The following is a 19183-nucleotide window of genomic DNA, read 5'->3' as shown; positions in this document are numbered from 1 at the left end:
AAAAAAAGAAAAAAAAAAAAGAACCTCTAAAATTTCTATGGAGTTCAATTTGATCTTGGCTACATAGTGAAATCTCAACCAACCTGGGATATACATCAAGACCTGACCCCAAAACATGCACCAGAATGTAAACAAGGATCTAGATGATTGATAGATAGTCGTTGATTGGTAAATAACTGATGCAATTTTATATGCATGTATATGACTTTATTCGAAAATACAATAATGCTAATCTGGCCTTTAGAATAAACATTGGAGGTCAGCATTTAAATAATACACTCATTTTCTTTATCAGAGAACTGAAAGGTATGAGAAGGTTAAGCAGCCCACAGAAGCTCATCCTGTGAGGGATCCACAGAGCTCGAATCACACTCATCACCCTTGTCAGGAGAGAGCAAGCTAGGCAGTGCAGATGATCCTCTCACACCCCACTGTTCATTCACAGGCTTTACTTGTACAGGTCACATAGCTAGCAAGGATTGACTGTAGTTCAGCTTTGTGATATCTTAACTCTGGGTCTGAGACTGACACAAAGCCACTGTTAGCACTGACAGAAGAGAAGCTTGAGTTCATAAAGGCAGCTTCTGCTACTTTTTGTAACTCACTGGCCAAAACCTAGTCAAGTACTGCACTGTATCCACTCACAGAAGATTTATTTTACCATGAAGCTAAAATTGAAGGGGACGCAGTAATAATTAGCAGATGGGTTTGATGCTGGATACCTGCAAAGGCTCCAGTTCAGTAAACTATAACTATACCTACTTTTGAGTTTTGTTCTATAGATTCAATGAACTGTAACTACACCAATTCCTTGGTTCCTTATATGTAAAATAATGTCTTTGATTTCAAAACTATTCTGCTAAGAGGGAGTTAAGCATGTTTGTGCCATACTCATTTATTTAACTACATAAAAATGATCTTGGCTTCCTTTTTATTTACATTTCATCAGATCATCATAGCAAAGTAAATGTTTTGTCTTTTAGTATGTAGGAAGAAAATCTGAAGTTGAGCATGTCAATGGCCACTTAACCGCGAAGAGTGCAGACAATTAGCAGAATGGAAAGCCAGCTGCAGCCCACAGAAAGCGTACACACTGCACAGCACACACTACAAACAAGTATTCTCCAGACAGTCACAGGCTCTTAACCTCAATCACGTATGCTTAATCAGATGCCAATTCAGCTGCAAATTTTCTAAATAATGATGATGTAATATCCATTAGTAAATAGGAGACATCAATTACATTAAATCTTATGCCTGAACTGCCAGATAATCATGAATAGAACACATTGCTAAACAGTGTACTTTCCAGCCAAGGGCAACCAACAAAAACAGTATGTTATCAAAGCAACTGAAAATCAGATGTAAGTAACTGAAGTATACAGTTGACAAAACAGTAAGTTTATCAGGAATGAGGCACCAGATTAATAAAATTAGTACTTCAGAAACGAAGTATGTACTGAGTGGAGAAGCATAAAGTAATGACGCATGTGCAACTGAGTCATTTACAACCCAAATGAAAAGACAGGAAGTAAGGAGCAGGTATTCTGACAGTCTAAAGGTGAAAGAGGAGGCAATAAGTGATTTTGGAATTATCAAAACAATCATGGGAGTAACTACCCATCTTCTTATTGAAATTAAGGTATATTCTACAACATAAGTCCCATACTCTGCACCATAGCTGTCCAAGAATTTATTACTAGATAGGCCATAGCTCTGAGGAGAGAACATACGACTATTATTTGGCTAAATAAATACATTATAAAATGAACACTTAATGGTTTATCATACTACTCCAAAGTCAATGCATCTGCCATCCTTCATCAGAGAACATCCCTTTCCAGTAGCTAGTTAGTAACACAGACTCCTATGACAGGTCAATGTACAGACAATAGAGACTGTATGATGTTAACAATCTATGGGACATCTAGACCACACCTCTTCCTCCCAAAGCTCAGGGATCATTGCCAAAGGAGGGGTGAAAAGAGCACAAGAGTCAAAGGCAGTAGATCTTCCAGACATGTCATGATAGCATAGCTGCATGTATAAACTCACATCACTTGTGACAGCATGTATCAGACCTTCGCAAGCATTGAGTCAGACCAAATTCCAACATGGAGAGTATATGTGGGAACAAAGACTCACTCAGCACAAGCCAAGAAGTTATTGATTATAGATAGCCCTGGAAGATGGACACTTTTCTTTAAGAGTCTAGCCCCTCATAAGTTGACAATACTCCAAAGAAAAACACAGTTGGACATGTAGCAAAGCGAGGGTGGATCTGGGAAGTGTTGGAAGAAAGAATACAATCAAAACACATTGTATAAAATTCTCAAAGTGCCAGTAAATTTTTTATAACTTTCTAGTGGAAGTAGATACTAGAAAGTCCCAGATGCCAGGGAAGCAAGAGGCTCCCAGGACCTAATGGGTATGACATTAGCCAAAATACCCAACAAAGGGGAGAGAGAAACTGGAGAGACCAACCATATCCAGTGGTTAGGCATGGCCCACAGTTGAGGGATGGGGCCACCCACCCTTCTCAAACTTTTAACCCAGAATTGCTCCTGTCTAAAGGAAATACAGGAACAAAGAGTAGAGCAGAGACTGAAGAAAAGGCCATCTAGAAACTGCCCACCTGGGGATTCCACCCATATGCAGGTACCAAACCCAGACACTATTGCTGATGCCAAGAAGTGCTTGCTGCCAGGATCCTGATATAGCTGGCTCCTGAGAGGCTATACAAGAGCCTGACCAATAAAGACATGGATGCTTGCAGCTAACCATTGAACTGAGCAGAGGGACCCCAATGGAGGAATTAGGAGAATGACTGAAGGAGCTGAAGGGGTTTGCAACTCATAGGAAGAACAACAATATCAACCAACCAGAAACCCCAGGGCTCCCAGGGACTAAACCACCAACCAAAGAGTACACATGGAGGGACCCATAGCTACAGCTGGATATGTGGCAGAGGATGGACTTATTTGGCATCAGTGGGAGGGGAGGCCTTTGGTTCTGTGAAAGCTCAATGTCTCCATGTAGGGAATTGTTAGAGAGGTGAGGCAGAAGAGGGTGGTTGGGTGGAGGAGCACCCTTGTGGAAGCAGAGGGGAGAAGGGATGGGATAGGGGTTTGCAGAGGGAAAACCAGGAAAGGGGATAATATTTGAAATGTAAATAAATAAAATAACCAATAAAAAAGAAAGGAAAAGAACACTAAGTACATTATAGAAGTGTGACTTTAAGGGGCCACTGTGAATGAACATTGCATGTTTGTTTGGAAACACCCAGTATATAGATTTCCAGAGAGAGAGAAAATAAAGGGACATTTTTATAAAATAAAAGGTAAAATTTGGCTGAGCCTAGTGGCTTATCTCTATAATACCAGTTATACAGAGAGTTGGGGGAGGAGGCTAATAATTTCAAAACTTGTCCTGGCTACACAGCAAATTTCAGACCAGTATGGCTATCTTGTGAATACCTGTCTCCAACTAAACTAGAATCAAGGATAGACATGTACCACGGTGGCAGAATGTGGGTCTAGAAGTCACAGGACCCTATTTTCTACTCCCAGTGCTATAAGAATTTCCACATATTAATAGAAAATTTCTTAAAGTGTTTGTGTGAGTGTGTGTGTGTGTGTGTGTGTGTGTGTGTGTGTGCGTGCATGCACATGAACACACAGATGCACAGTCCTAGGTACATACAATGTGACATTTGTTGATTGTAAGTAATTATATGACAGGCACAGACAGTACAGTGAGTTATAGTTTTGTCCTGCAGGCAGGAGAACAGTTCATTGATTTGATCATGTTGGATCGATGATGATGGAAGGACTTGTATTCAGGAGAGAACATTTCTGATAGAATTCCAGAAGTCATCTGTGTGGGTGGGCTCTAAAGTAAGAATTTCTGGTTTCTTTGGAGGCTCGGTTAGATAATAATGATATTTTGCTGGGACAGATAGGTAAAAGAATGTTTTGCTAAAGCAGACATGTGAATGAACATTTTGCTGAAGCCAACACAGGGAAAGAATGTTTTGCTATACCAAACATGTAAAAGGACATACAATGTTTAGAAGGAATATAATAAATATGACAGCACAGACAATGGGAGCTTGAGTATTGGTTTGCCTCACTCCACCTAAGTGGTCTTCACTGATGACACCATGGATTGGTTCGCTTTACCTTACATTGCTGAGTTTTTCTTGTGGTGATCTCATAAAGAGAAACTCACCCAAGAACCTGTCTTGAGATTCCTTTGGCTTCTTGGCACTTCCACAGACTTGGGAAGTGATTGGAAACCCTTGTGGTTTCTTCTGGATTTAACTTTGCTTGCTGGTTATGTGTGGCGTCTGCCGAGTGGACTAGACTACAGCTGCTGATTTGTGTTTGAAGTTTGCTAGTAGACTGGACCGAGAACAACAAAGATTGGAATTGCCCCAAAGTACTATTTCTAGACAGGTCCACCTTTCTTGTATTGTAATCACCTTCCCCCCCCCCACTACCTCTAGTGGGTGGTGGGCCAGAGGAGAGGTTGAACCCTTATTAAAGCAGGTTGTGAAAAATATATGCCTACAGGACTTAAAAGCACTCATAGATATGTTGTCACTGCTATCATTACTCTATTTGGATTGCTGCTATGTGTATGGTTCTGCTTTATATGGAATTTACTCTATTATGTTCTAAAAGGAAGTGGAGAATTATATATTAAAACCATGTGAAACATAAGGATGGCAGGTGTAATTAAGTGGTGCTGCATTCAAGTTATTGACTAAAGTCTTGAAAGTAAAGCTTTCCAAATGGAAAGAGACCTCTAGATTTGTGTAATATTCTGCTCTTTAAAATAGAACTCAGTGGGCATGGGGCATGGGGGGAAGATTGGAGGGTGGCAGGGAAACCTGATCTGTTATTGGGTTAGGGAAAAGGACTGAAGCCCTGAGTTGCAGCAGAAAGAATGGAAACAGGCAACCTTAGGATATAGGATGTTGGGGGGACCCTCCAGAATGCACCAAACACCTTGGAGGTGACATACTCTCAGGACTCAAAGGGAGGGACCTTAGATGAAATGCCCGAGAGTAGGGAGACGGAACTTACAGAGCCCTCCTCCAGGAGGAAGACAGAACATCAAGTGAGAGATGGGGTTGCCAACCTTCAGTCCCAACTCTGAACCATAATTGTTCCTGTCTGAAAGAATTACAGAGATGGAAATGGAGAGGAGCCTGAGGAAAAGAAGATCCAGTGACAGGCTCACAGCTGGATCCAGCTCAAGGGGAGATCCCAAGACCTGACATTATTACTTAGGCTATGGAGTGTTCACAAAAAGGGATCTATCATGACTGCCTTCCAAAAGATCCAACAAGCAGCTGAAAGAATCAGATGCAGATATTTGCACCCAACTAATGGACAGGAGCAGCTGACCCCTGTTGTTGAATTAAGGAAGCCTGAAAGAAGCTGAAGAGAAGGGTGATCCTGTAGGAGGACCAGCAGTCTCAATTAATCTGGATCCCCAAGATTTCTCAAACATTGGACTACCAAACAGGCAGCATACACCAGCTGGTATGAGGCCCACAACACATACAGTAGAGGATTTCCAGGTCTGTATTCATTCATAGATGATGCACTTAACCCTCAAGAGACTTTAGGCCCCAGGGAATTTAGAGGCCAAGTGGGGTAGGGGGTGGGGACATCCACGTGGAGACAGGTGGGTATGGAGGAGATATGGGATATGGAGCAGTTGGAGGGTGGATGGGGGGTATAAAATATGAAGTGAAAAAATAAATTAATTAATATTAAAAAAGAGAAAAGAACTCAAGAAGTTAGACTCCAGAGAATCATATAACCCTATTAGAAAATCGAGTACAAATCTAAACAAAGAATTTTCAACTGAGGAGTATTGAATGGCTGAGAAGCACCTAAAGAAATGTCCTTAGTCATCAGGGAAATGCAAATCAAAATAACCTCACATCAGTCAAAATGGCTAAGATCAAAACTCAGAGGGCAGGTAGGTAGGAGTGGGTGAGTGGGTGGGGGAACACTGTCATAGAAGCAGAGAGTGGGGGGAAGGGATAGGGGAGTTCTGGGTGTGGGAACCAGGGAAGGGGATAATATTTGAAATGTAAATAAAGAAAATATCAAATTGAAAAAAGAAGGAAAGGAAGAAGAAATAAAAAAAAAAAAAGAGGTCAGATGGTAAGATCAACAGAGCATCCTCAGAAATGTCCCTCTTCGCCTTATGGCTATTTAAAAAATTGTTCAATATAAACAACTCAGTAAACTAAAGATTCTTCAGTTATAACAAAGTCATTTTCACAGCAATTTTAATGGATATTTTTAAAAGGTGCTGTGTTAACAGAGAGGTGGGGATGGAGAAAGATGTAATCAAGTCACCATCCAAACAAACCCACAGATTTAAAGTACTTTTATGAAAATCAAATCTTCTATAAATGGAGGTCTTTCTCTACTTGGATATGGTACACTCCACATATAATAACATTATGAACATATAACTTATGAATCCATGTGGATTATAACATTTTTAATAAGGTCAAAAAGGAAGAAAGCCAGGTTTCACAACAGCTTTGTCTGACATAGTGAACCTCTGAATCCCATGTGTTCTGACCAACATGCAGAAATGCCTGTAAATACTTCTTTCCCTAGGTATCAAATGTATGCTGGCAAGCCCTTCACTTTTCATTTCCTACAAAAGCCCAAGCAAGAATGATACCACTGAAAGTTACAGTTGAGTGAACTTAAGAGGAGAAAATAACAGACAAGGTCAGAGAACTGTTGTGAGGGTTAGAGGTGCTGCCTGTTTTACTGGCTGTTGGGACTTGCAACTTGACCTTAATCTAAGACACTGTGGAGCACAGCATTAAAATTTTAACTAAGTAGAGCTGTGTGTTGGGATGAAGGTCTTCTCTACTCGGGTCATGGCCAAAGCCATGATAAAGTTGTTACTGGTAAGTCTTCTTTAGCTGTTAGAGACCTTCAGTAACCCCCATTTCTTTTCTGTTCTCTATCAGCATTGATGAGTAGGTTCTCTTAGAAATTGGTACTCTGGGGATTCTTCATATGTTGAAAGGTTATAATGTAGAAGCTAAAAAAGGTTCCATTTAGTTACTCTAGATTTTTCCCCCAAAAGTGACTCTAATGTATAGAGCATTCAAATATTGACTCATGATTCAATGCTGCATCTTAAAATGAATTCATTTTAATTGAAACTTAAAAATCTGAGCTATAATTATGTCAACAATTATGTCAACAACTAGATATGTTAGAGGCCCACTAAGAAACAGATGTCACTTCCAAAATGAGTAATTTGAAATATTTAGTAGTGTTACTACTGGCAAAAATATAGAGGAATAATTGTCACTAGTGTGGTGGCATTCTTCAAGGCTAGCAAGAGGATCACTATACTATTCACAAGTCACAAGCATGAAAGATTGGCTAATCATATATAGACAGCATAAAAATGAAAACACATTTCCCAAATTCTTTTTACTTTTTGACAAATGCCCATTGATCAAACCAAGAGATGCAAGAAGGCCCATAAGATATTTAATACTGACCATATTCTGAAAGCAAAGTGAAGAAGAAAGAGGTGAAGAGTAGCAGAACACAGGCTACACAGACATACTCACTATCTCAGGGTAGAAGAGTGTTAGGGCAGAAAATAGGGACAATGACAGTTGTGGCATTTCAAATTTCAAAACTGTAAAACTGTGATGGAATAATGACTGTGATAATTGGGTCTCTGATTTTTTGGTTTCTGGTATGGAGTTCCAAAACTTTACAATTCCCTGAGTGATAAACATGAGAGGAAGAACCCTTGTTACTCATTGTAAGCCCTTAAACTGTGCTGAAGTTTATTATATGCTGTGACCTGTGGCCCAGACACAACTTCAAGATAGATCATGCCTAGAGACCTGGCCATGCAATTAAGGAGTGAAGACTTGTAGTCTACTCAGTTTCTCCAAGAGAAATAGGAGGCTGGCGACTGAGTTCAAGAGCAAATGATTCAGTCTGTCAGGCCTATTGATGGAAAACTCCATAAAAACCTTAAAGAAGAGTTGAAACAATGGTAGTTGGTAGAAGATAAGGCAGCAGCCAGAGAAAGGGGGTGTCTGCTTTTCTCACCTTTCCTATTCTATGTGATATTTTTGGTTTCTTAATCCCAAGTCATGCCCTTTTATAATAAATACTTCAGGTTAAGTAAAATACTGTGAGGCACTCTGGGCAACATTCTAGAAAGTCATCAGAGCCAAGGATGTCATGGGAACTCATTGGTTGATCAGTTAGTCAGACATACAGAAGAACTGGATTTATCATTGAAATCTAATAAAGGAGCCAAAAATCAAGGCCAGGACATGCTAAAGAAAAAATAATGTAGAAATCAGCTCTACATAATAAAAACCTGATTTATACTGAGAAAAATAGGAAGAGACATAAGTAAGAAAGATCTGTCAGCACAAGAGTAGAGGGGGAATTTTTCAATCTTCCAAAAAAGATCCACTGAGGGTGAGAGTATGAATATAGGCACACAACACAGAGGAGAGGAAAGGAAAATCAATTCAGTTGGATGGAGGCAGCTGTGTGCAATACAAGGAGAGGAGGTAATCTCTCTCTCTCTCTCTCTCTCTCTCTCTCTCTCTCTCTCTCTCTCTCTCTGACACACACACACACACACACACACACACACACACAGAGTCCATATGACATACAAAAGGAGAGGAAGCATCACCCATAGGCTGCTCCCAGGCAGGAACCCATAAATTGATATATTTCAAAGATAAAGAAGAGGAAAAGAATGCATTCAAATAGACCTTTGAGATTTCAAATGCAAAATGTACCCTGCTCCTCACATGTACCCTGCTCCTCAGTATGTGGAGTTATTAAGGGATTGATATGCTCCATGTTTTCACCAAAGCAACAGAGAAGATTGCTCAGTCTGAGCATCTGTGTAGACTACAATGAAGAGTATGTTAAGGAAGGTTTTTAGACTGAGGACACAGTAAAGAAGGCTTTGGAACAGTATGTCTTCCTTCCACCCATGCATGACTCATCTGTCCTTCCAGGAACAGACATACATCCCACTGAAGCAAAGGAAGACTCTGCTGCATCAGCAGAATCAAGATGTCAAAAACAAAGTGCTGGAAACACAACGCTATCAGTGCTCATCTGTATTCCCGGGTTCCTGTCAGCACGACTTGGTTTTCATTTTGCAAGGCATGAGCTAAGCTTCCTGCTTAGCAGCTTTACCATCCTGCTATAGGGATGTAAACAGATTTAGTCATTTGGATTTCCTGTTCCTGTTCTATGCCAACTATGACCTCACTGGGTTTCTAATGACATACTTTAAAGAGCATAGACCCTCCTAGGTCAACCACAATGCAGAAAAAAGGATCACAGGGAGACAGGTGAGGATTTCAAGATTCAATATGATCCTAGTCTGGCTCTCCAGTGTTCATAATTCGTGGTAGAACCTCAAATGAGGTAGGTCTTCTCTGCTTTACTGCAGGGTTCTTATCAAAAAAAGAAATGTCAAGGGCTCAGGTCAGGTCTTAGATCAACAAGAATGTCCTTCATAGTCTCATATATTTGAATACATAGTTGCCAGTTTGTGTAACTGTTCATAGAATGCATCACCTTGTTGGAGGAGGTATGTCACACGGGACCATCTTCAAGGTTTTAAAAGCTCACATCATCCCTAGTTAGCGATCTATTGGTTATGCCTCAAGAAGTGATCACTGACCTACTATTCTACTGTCATGTCTGCCGTCAGAGGTTATATTTCCCACGATAATGATCATGGACTCTAACCCTTTGAATTTTTAAACTCTAAACCCTAAACAAAAACTTTCTTTTATAGGTTGTTTTGGTTATGGTGTCTCATCAAAACAATAGAAAAGTAGCTAAGACAAAGATTGTAGATCCTTGTATATATTAGTCACAGCCCAGAAATATCTTCAACTATACTTCTATTAGATCAAGGTGTCAAACAGGATTCCCATTCCTTGTTCTTAGGTTCAATTAATTTGTTTGGGCATATAGTTGAATTTGGGAAAACATATTACTGTTTTTCTTTAAGGTATACTGCAAAAAAAAAAAATCACAGAAGAAACATATAGGGTGAAGGATGTATGAAATGACATGGAGCCTCTCTATTTTATCTGGGCATGAACTTCCACACATTCAGCTTTCTGAATCTTGTCCTTTTGGGTTTTATGAATACTGAGATGAACAGTTGTGACTAATAGACTGGTTCGGAAAACTTAACAACAGAAATCTGTTCATAATCTTTCAGGCCTTTCTATGCAGCACCACTTTCTCAGGGGCATAGGGCAGGGACCCTCTGAAATGATAGTATTATGACCTACTATCAGACAAGATATGCCACTGAATTTCTTTATGGCTACCTAAAGGCAGGTAAAAAATAGACTTTCTATGACCTACTTTATGGAAAAGAAATTCTAGTTTCTATAGCTTGTCTTTGAGAGGGACTTATGAGTCAGGAGTAATAGTCACAACTTAGATCATAAATATTATAACATTACAATTTCTTTCAATAAGTTACAAATGTATGTACTATTTATCAATACAATGGAATATCTTAATATTAAAACTTTAATATTAAATATTAAAGACACAGATAGAATAACTAAGTTCAATAAAATTAAGATAGCAACAAATTAATATCATAACAAAGCTGAAAAATAAAAAACATACTTAAAACCCAGGCATGGTGACCTTGGAAGTATATGAAACATGTTTCTACAGTAGGGAAGGAGGTTAAGTGTGAATATTTAAAATAGTGGTTTTTACTGAGTATGTGTAAATATTATCAAGAATATTGTTCTTCTAAGTTATCACACTCAATGACTGACAAGTACACTATAAACAAAAAATTTCATTTCATGCCTATTCTGTATCTACTGCTATAAATACATGAACTGTGATATTTCTTGAGTATTTTTTTTCCTTTATTTCAGTTTCCAAGTTTGAAAACCACAGGATTTACTGAACCACAACACAAACAAAGCTCGCCTATGATGGCCAATCATAAATATCAAGAATAGAAGGGACAAGCTATCTCAGTACTGAGTGCATCATAGGACCTGACACCAAATTATGAGATGCAGAAGGGTGGACAAAAGTGAAAGAGTTCAGCTACTTGGAGGAATCACAAGTCCTGCGGTCCTGCTCTGTACCTGAGCAGCTGAGCAACAACTAGAATCACAGAATGCAGCTCAGGACATGAATCACATAATTGGATAAAAGTGTAAAAGCCAAGACTACAGAGTCACTTACATCTATTACAGATACTACAGTTTGCCAGGTTAAACAGCTTGACTCAAAAGCTATAATGATAACAAAGAAGATGCTCAAGCAAAAAAAAAAAAAACAAAACAAAACAAAAACAACAACACATAAAACTTCGTTGCTGGCCAGTATGCTAATAGGATCAGAGAAAGAACTCCTTTAAATCCACAGAATAAAGGGATACATGGAGACCTGGCTAATAGAAAAGGATGATGAAACCTAAGATAAGTCCTCCTTCTGAATACCCACTACCTACATCTTAATCCATTACTGCAACTGCCTAATTCAGTAAAATTGCACAAACAGAAATAGTCTATCATACACACTTTAGCTAAGCATCATGAGAGTACATAATAAGGAAGAGTGATATTAAACTATCATTACTATGAAAGTGAAATGTTGGAATTAGAGAGAATGGAAGGGCCTGGCTAAATATTGACGAGCAACAGAGCAATGAGAGAAGCAGATATCAGCACCTTTTCCAACAGACAGACTTACTTTCCTTCCCAGAAACTAACAATGTATCTCATGCAAGATGATTCTTGAAGACACTTTGGGAAGATGAATGTCCCTATATAGTATGGGCAGGGTCTCCGAGGCGTTAACTTCTGTAGAAGCTTGGGAAATATGGGGAACAGCTAGGTTCTGATTGTAATATTTCTGTGTTGGGAAAATTGTACCCAGTTTTGACAAAGAAGAGAAAAGGCTGAAAATGAAATCCTACCAGAGGATGCTAGGGCAGAGAATCTGCTGCTACCGGGTGTGAGCCTTCATTACTTCTCTTTTACACTCAGTCACCTTATACTCAGTTTTCTGTCACCCCGCTCTCATCCCCTGTGCACTTGTATATCCCCTAAAATGTAAAATTATAATTTGTTTAATGACACGGTACTCAGAAAATACTATCAAACCCTGGTATTCTGAATCCAGGTGCTTGTCTGCATCAATATATCTATACCTGTATCAGTCCAGTTCAGATACAGACTAATTTATAATGAAAGAAGCACTTATTTATACATGGCATTACAGATTATTTTTCTAACTGTTCTATGCACAGTACAATAAAGTAACTCCTTATAACACTGAGATTAGTATTTTATTAGATAGTATAGATAATGTAGAGGTGGTTTAAAGTACGTAGGAAGATGTTTATGAGTTTTGCACAAATACTATGCCATTTTATACTAAGGACCTGAACCTCCACAGTGTGGATGGATAGACAGATGGTTCTGGAACCAATGCCCCATAGATGTCAAGAGATGACTATTTTTAAGCCTGAAAAGGATTGTCTCTATGTTTGTTCTCCCACCCACCTTCCTGGTATTCCTGTAAAGTCTGTCATAGAAACTAGAATTTCTTTCCCTTAATACAAGCCATCGAGTCCACAAAAGGTCATTATCTGAGTTGTCTTTGCAGAAAGTAGGTAATAAGACTCTGTGTGTCAACTGTCTTCTCCCATCAACAGCATGGAGGAAGACTGAGAGAAGCCTAGATGAGTATACGCAAACAAGCCTGGCTAGGTTCATTACCTGTAGATAAGTCCATTTTGGCAATCCATAGATCTTGAATACTTTCCATTATTTACTAAACCTAAGCATAAAATTACACATCCTCTTTAGATGTATTGTGTTCATTTCTCCTTATTCTTTTCTTTCATTGCATAACACATCCTTAGATAATTTTGCTTTGCTTTTCTCTTTTCAGCTCATCTTTCATTGCAGAGCTGTCATCTTGCAATGCTTGAGGTAAAGAATTTTATCTTGCCCCTGTAATGACTTGCCTTGACACAACCTCCCCAAATTAGTTGACCTCTGTAATGATCACTTAGTATTCTTGGACTACATATTTTTGTGCTTGAATCCCACACACATGATGATTAATGGTGCTTTATTTCCAATCATCATCCTTGTGGAATTACCTCACCTGAATCTTACCTGAAAGTATCGGTACAACTATGGCCTTCTTTATATAACAAAATGTCTACAGATAAAGAAAGCAAGAAATGCTTGTGTCTGTTTCTAAACATACCCAAGATTAAGGAAATGACAAAGAAGAGGGCAGATTGCCTATGTGCTAATCACCAATTTGGTGGCAATCCTTCTAAACACTTTAAATGTGGTGCTCCCACTTGCTAATCTTGATATCCATATAAGGTAGAGATTTTCATTCCTCTTTATAAATGAGACAACCAAAAAGATAGCTAGTTAGATAGATAGCATATGGTAAGACCAAATTTGCTGCCTTATTTGTCAAATCTGGCCAAATTAAAAACAGAGACGTATGGAAATATACAAAAGGACTGGGGAATACTACCCAAAAGAGAGAAAATGATTATTGCATTGTTTTCTCTTTTTGATCTGTTTTCAGTACATTGAGTAAGATTTCAGCATGTCTGAAAAAATGTCCATAAGCCTATGCCAATGAGATGGGAAATACATATGCATGCTCTTGGTGAACAACATCATTAAAGCGTATCCAATAGGAGATCTATGTCTCTGTCACCTGCATTTCTGAGAGTAGCTGAAGGGTGTATAACTTCAAAGGATCTCTCACCATTATCCAGTGTCCCTTTGACTTATATCTATCTCTGAGGACTAAGCACCTGAAACAAGCTGCCTTTCCAAAGACTGACTTGAATTAGAAACTGCAAAGATGTTACTTCTGGGATCATAATGCAGAAGAAGGTCACAATGCTGCAAAAAGCAATTCACCACAACTAAGAAAGAGTCTTCAACTTTACAACTAGTCACACAAAATTCTTAGTTTTAAGTTAAGTAAGCATTAAATTTTTGTACAAGTGTATGTTCAAAAACATTAATTATGATACTTTATAAGCCCTTAATAAAAGAAATTTTAGCATTTTAATGCACAAACTTTTGTGCAGTTAGTATTAGATAAACTTTTATAATCACCTGCCAATAAAAACTCAATATATTTTCTAGCAATATAATACAACTTTAGATATAAAAAAGTCATGTGGATATTTTGTGCAGTAAGCAGTGCATTCGTACATTGTTTGGGTAACTTTCCACAAACTACAATGTCTATCTCAATTCATCTAAAAATTTTGGTAGCCTAAAGAGTCCATAGCTTCTAGAGAGACTTGATTATGATATAGAAGAGTGGGTCTCAAACTTTAACAAACATGGAAGCCACTAAAAGGGTTTCATGAAATACAGGATATTGGGCCCCTAGTGGCTTCTATTGGGCACCTAGTGGATAGGAATGCTTTGAACCAGTTTCCCAGGTGACACTGAAGCTGCTGACCAAAGGACCACACTGAAAGTCAATAGTGGAGGACAAAGGGAAAAAAGGGATGCCATCTGTAATTAATGAATATAGTTTGTATGCAAGACTCTATGATGGAATAATGCTTTACCCATTTTCACCATATCAAATAAGGGTCTCATGAAATTTAAGAGTCAGGAAGCTTCATGAAGACTCTCAGGGCTTAGTTTTGTAAGACCAGTAGAGGAGTCAAGGAGAAGAGAAGTAAGGGGTAGGAGCATTCCATTAAGAGAAGCTCAATTTTCACTTAAAACATTTTTTGGATATACAAGTCTTATTTAAAAGTTGTACTGGCCCCATAATATTTTTAAAGTGATGACACTTTCTTCAAAATTAAAACTGCATTTATTAATTTTAAATAAAATGAAGATTGTATAAAGATGTTATGAAAATCTCCAAAAATGAGATAATTCACCCAGTTGGCAATGCTGTAGGAATACTAACTAAAGGGGAAGAATATAGGTCAGCTAAGAATTAGCATTTCTAGACCTACCTATGTATGTATACATGCCCACTCCGAATCTACAAATAAATACAATTAATCAACTGAGGAAAACATACAATGTCTTCTGTTATCGGAAGCACCAAAATAATATATAAAGACAGTAATGATAACAAATGAAAATCAAAAGAAAAACTCAAATATGAAGCCAGGCTACATGAAGATAGCTTACTCTGTAAGCTTTCTTCCACAGGGAAAGAAAAACTACCAAAATTACTAGGCAAAAAATAAAAGTTACTTCCATAGGTAAAAGGAGAAAAATGGAAAAAAACTAGCTGAAAGATGAAAATAAAATTGTTTGTTACATGTATGAGAAATAACTTTCAGTAACCAATGTGTAAAAGACTCATGAATAGATAATACAGATGTCTACAAAGCAATTCTTAAGAGTGAAAAGTGTCTGATAATTTGATGAATCAGTCAACTTTCAAAATTACTAAAATAATTTCCAAATCTAAACAACAATGCAATGTCAACTTTTGTCTATCAAATCAGTGTCAGGGTTTTTTTTTTTTTTAATGATAATATTCAATGGTGGCAAAAGAGTAGAAGCAAGGTGCTGTTGGATCCTGCTGATGTATGACCTCATATCCAAAGATGTAAAATGGTACAGACTCATTATTCTGGCAATTCTTCTTCAAGGCTCTTGCTCTAATTAAGCAATTAGGATTCTACCACAATATCTGGCCGTTATGATCTCAGTGGTACTATCTATATAAGTGAGGGACAGGGCTAAATGTGCAACAAAAATTCAAATAGGTGCAGAGCAAAGCCTTCTCAAAAACTGCTAAAGATATTAGAAACATTACTCTGTGATAGAGAAAATAACTTATGTTAAGTGGAAAGGAATGTTGTAAAATATCATGTAGAATATAATCCTGTTTCAAGAATTATAAATCTGTCACTGTGTGTCTCTTGTTGAAACTTCAAAATACAAGCAAATCAAATGCTATACATTATGGACTTAGACAAAAAGTGTTTTCCAATTTATAAGCATTTCAGACTACTTTACATTGTTAATAAATCATTTCCAGTATCTAACCTTCCAACTCCCAGTTTTCCAAACGTAGGTTGAATCTCTATAAAGCTCTCTGTCAACAGAGAAGTGGGAGAAAGCAAAGTTATGGAGGAGGATTTCTGAAGTCTTCCAGAAAGTGATGCTGCTAACTTTGCAAGCTTGAGACTCGCCTCCAGGAATTTCTTTGAGACTGATTTTCCTCCACCTCTTCCCACTGGGGAAACTGATTACTTAAAATGATGCAACACGTTCTGTCAGAGCACATGCAAGGCTCAGTGCAAAGCTCAGAGTTGCGATCCTCAGAACCGGTGCCTGTGCGTTGTACTGTTTCTCAAAGTGAAATAATGTTCTCTTAATTCCTCAGGCTGGCATGGCATGCACAGCGTCATTTATTTAAGGATATCTACATTTTCAAACACTGTTGGGTGAGCACTAACCCCATCAATCACTCTGACAAGTTGTGTTCCTCTCCAGTTTATCTTCCTGTACATTTTGTGCAGAGCTCCCTTTTTCAAACCTTTAAACTGGGGTGCGGAGGGTAAGCTGTGCTTAATCTTCACAAATATAAAATGATGTTCAGCTATCATTTGCCACTTGAACTCTCATACCAGCTAATGAAACCTTCTATCGGCCTTTTAACTGCAGTACTCACCTTGTGCCTGTAAATGGATGACCTGTTTAAAAACATGGAGGATATTTTATTCACATTGCAATTTCTGTGAAATTTGTCACCATAGAGGATCTTTTCACTTCTTATGCGGACAGGTTTGTTTATTTTAATTTCCATTAGTGTCGTAGAAGACAGGAATGATGAATGATGATACCAAAGCTACAGATTTCAAAAGTTAGAGAGTTATAAAGGTTGAACTCAGCTTATCTCCTGTTATTTTATAAGACACATAAACTACTGTCACCCCAATTATCCAAAAGAACACCTCTTTTGGCTTATAGACTTGAACAAATTTTCAAGAAGACACATCTATGAAGAAATAAAAAGAGGAGAAAAATAAATGATTGGGTCACAAAACACATCCAATGAACAGTCACGTACCAGGCCACAATCATAAGTAGAGGGGCCAGAGTAGCAGTGTACTTTCCAGAAATCATATTTATTCTTCATTCTTTCATTTTTAATGTACCTTGAGATAAGGCCTGTCAGAAGGGGATAGACTGAGGAAGAAAGCATTGACAAGCTTACTCCATAAATGACAATAAGAGATGGGAACTATGGGTAGAAAACAAGAATTGGAGTCTACAAAGGCATCTGTAGAAGGGGCAGGGTTATGATTTCTCTAAAGTGTGGGCAGAGGGACATGAACGAACACTGAGAGGTGGGGGTCAGGAGTAAAATTTGGGCTGGGACTAACTGGGTAGGAATCTTCTGGGATTCTAGCATTCCATTTCCTGGGGCTTGTGTTCTCTCTCCCCTGTGAGCTGTAAAACTAACACCTGAAGTCTTAGTTTCTTCTCTGGAAATACCTCTGGTTCCACCATTTGAGTTTCTACATAAGAAGGGAAAATTATACATAAGATCACTGTGACATTTCTAAAGCTCAAGAAAGAAATGACTAGCCATTCATGATTCCTTTCCTGCCCACTTCCTGATCCTCATTGTTTGCTATTATCCTGCATTTCCTCCTTTAAATCTCTCTCTCTCTCTCTCTCTCTCTCTCTCTCTCTCTCTCTCTCTCTCTCTCTCTCTCTCTCTCTCTCTCTCTCTTTCTCCCCCTCTCTCCCTCCCTCGCTCTCTGCCTCCCTTCCCCCCCCTCTCTCTCTCTCTCACACACACACACACACACACTGTCTTTCTCTCTGTCTCTCTCTCTCTCTCTGTGTCTCTCTCTGTGTTCTGTTCACCACCATGCCCATCTGATATTTGGCTGCATTTGCCTGGATTAGACATCTTTATCAGCTGCTTGACAGCTGAAATTTACACCCACTCTTCCCTTCTGAGCTCAACATGATTCTCTCCATAAAGCCTTTCTGGACCTTACCAAGGAAGTGGAAGTTTCCTTAATGTACCCCCTAACATACTGGGTACCCTTACCACATCAGTTAGACCAATCTCTTGGTTCAGAAGCCAATTAACCAAAGAACAGTAGATTCCCAAAGCAATGACTATGTTAATTTATTCTGTGTATTCTTGGTGCTTAGTGGTAGTGTCTGATAGATATTTAATAACATACATAATATTCAAGTCCTTAAAATCTGCTTGATCTTGTTTTGAGTATCCTTCTTAGCTCAGGTAAATCATTAATTTTGGACAAGACTGTACTGCAGGCAAGAGGATCTCCAACCATGGATCTGGCATTTTAAAAGATTAGTCACTGAATCTCTTTAATTATGCTCTTGTTTCTCAGGTGACACTTCTTTGTCCAGGGTGACTCCTGTTCGTGTCTATTCCTAAGACCATTCTCTGGGTTTTCAAGTTTCTCCAAAGTTCTGAACTTGAAGCTATTTGCAAGGTGGCAAATCATCTTATATACATTCAGAGCAATCTAACCCTAGGTCCAAGGACTACATTAGCCTGCCCTTTGCTGTTAGGTATGCAGAACCATTTTGGATATCTGGAAAACCCTTGAGCTATTATAGATAGATAGATAGATAGATAGATAGATAGACAGACAGACAGACAGACAAATAGAGTTGGAGTATTTTTGAAGACAGACATTAGGTTCACCTATGACATGGCTTCAATATTTTTCAGGAAACCTGAATAGACAAACATAAATTTAAACTCAGACTGTTGAAAGCATATCCATCAAGGTTAGCAGAAGAATTTACTTAGCAGTTCATATGGTGATCTATAACATGAAACATTTAGATACAATATGCAGAGGCATTATAGGTCCTGGAGCCCATTTATGTTGAGGATAAGCCTGTTTACACTAATTACAAATATCTTTAATATCTATAAAGTATATCTTATTATCACTCTCCTCTTTTTTCACCTGAGTAAATAGAAGAAAAAGTGGGCTGTCTAAGCAGATAGCTGAGGAGGGATGCTGCTACTCAGGCCTACTGCTCCTATCCATGTGTCTGAATCACAGTGTTCCTTGT

The 19183-nt window shown here is 38.4% G+C and overlaps 1 protein-coding gene and 3 long non-coding RNA genes across 16 annotated transcripts in view; 2 read left to right on the top strand and 2 right to left on the bottom strand.

Annotated features, from left to right (window-relative positions):
* The window catches only part of Macrod2 (mono-ADP ribosylhydrolase 2), a 1944357-nt gene that overhangs the window by 1022897 nt on the left and 902277 nt on the right, over window positions 1-19183 (bottom strand). The window lies entirely within an intron of this gene.
* Window positions 11390-16317, top strand: LOC116091038. Of its 2 annotated transcripts, none has more exons than XR_004118911.1 (3): window positions 11390-12077; window positions 13020-13060; window positions 16162-16317. It is a non-coding gene; the product is annotated as an uncharacterized LOC116091038 (long non-coding RNA). The 2 variants fall into 2 exon arrangements; XR_004118910.1 differs by lacking the exon at window positions 16162-16317 and adding an exon at window positions 13683-13799.
* LOC116091036 overlaps window positions 16804-19183 on the top strand; it is a 19927-nt gene continuing 17547 nt past the window's right edge. The window contains exon 1 of the long non-coding RNA XR_004118908.1: window positions 16804-16888. This is a non-coding gene — a long non-coding RNA (uncharacterized LOC116091036). The remainder of the gene's footprint in view (window positions 16889-19183) is intronic.
* Window positions 16807-19183, bottom strand: part of LOC116091031 — a 108317-nt gene continuing 105940 nt past the window's right edge. The window contains exon 7 of the long non-coding RNA XR_004118903.1: window positions 16807-16952. This is a non-coding gene — a long non-coding RNA (uncharacterized LOC116091031). The remainder of the gene's footprint in view (window positions 16953-19183) is intronic.

This window comes from Mastomys coucha, unplaced genomic scaffold, assembly GCF_008632895.1.
Source record: "Mastomys coucha isolate ucsf_1 unplaced genomic scaffold, UCSF_Mcou_1 pScaffold15, whole genome shotgun sequence".
Lineage (NCBI taxonomy): Eukaryota > Metazoa > Chordata > Mammalia > Rodentia > Muridae > Mastomys > Mastomys coucha.
This window is presented reverse-complemented; position numbering and strand designations above follow the sequence as displayed.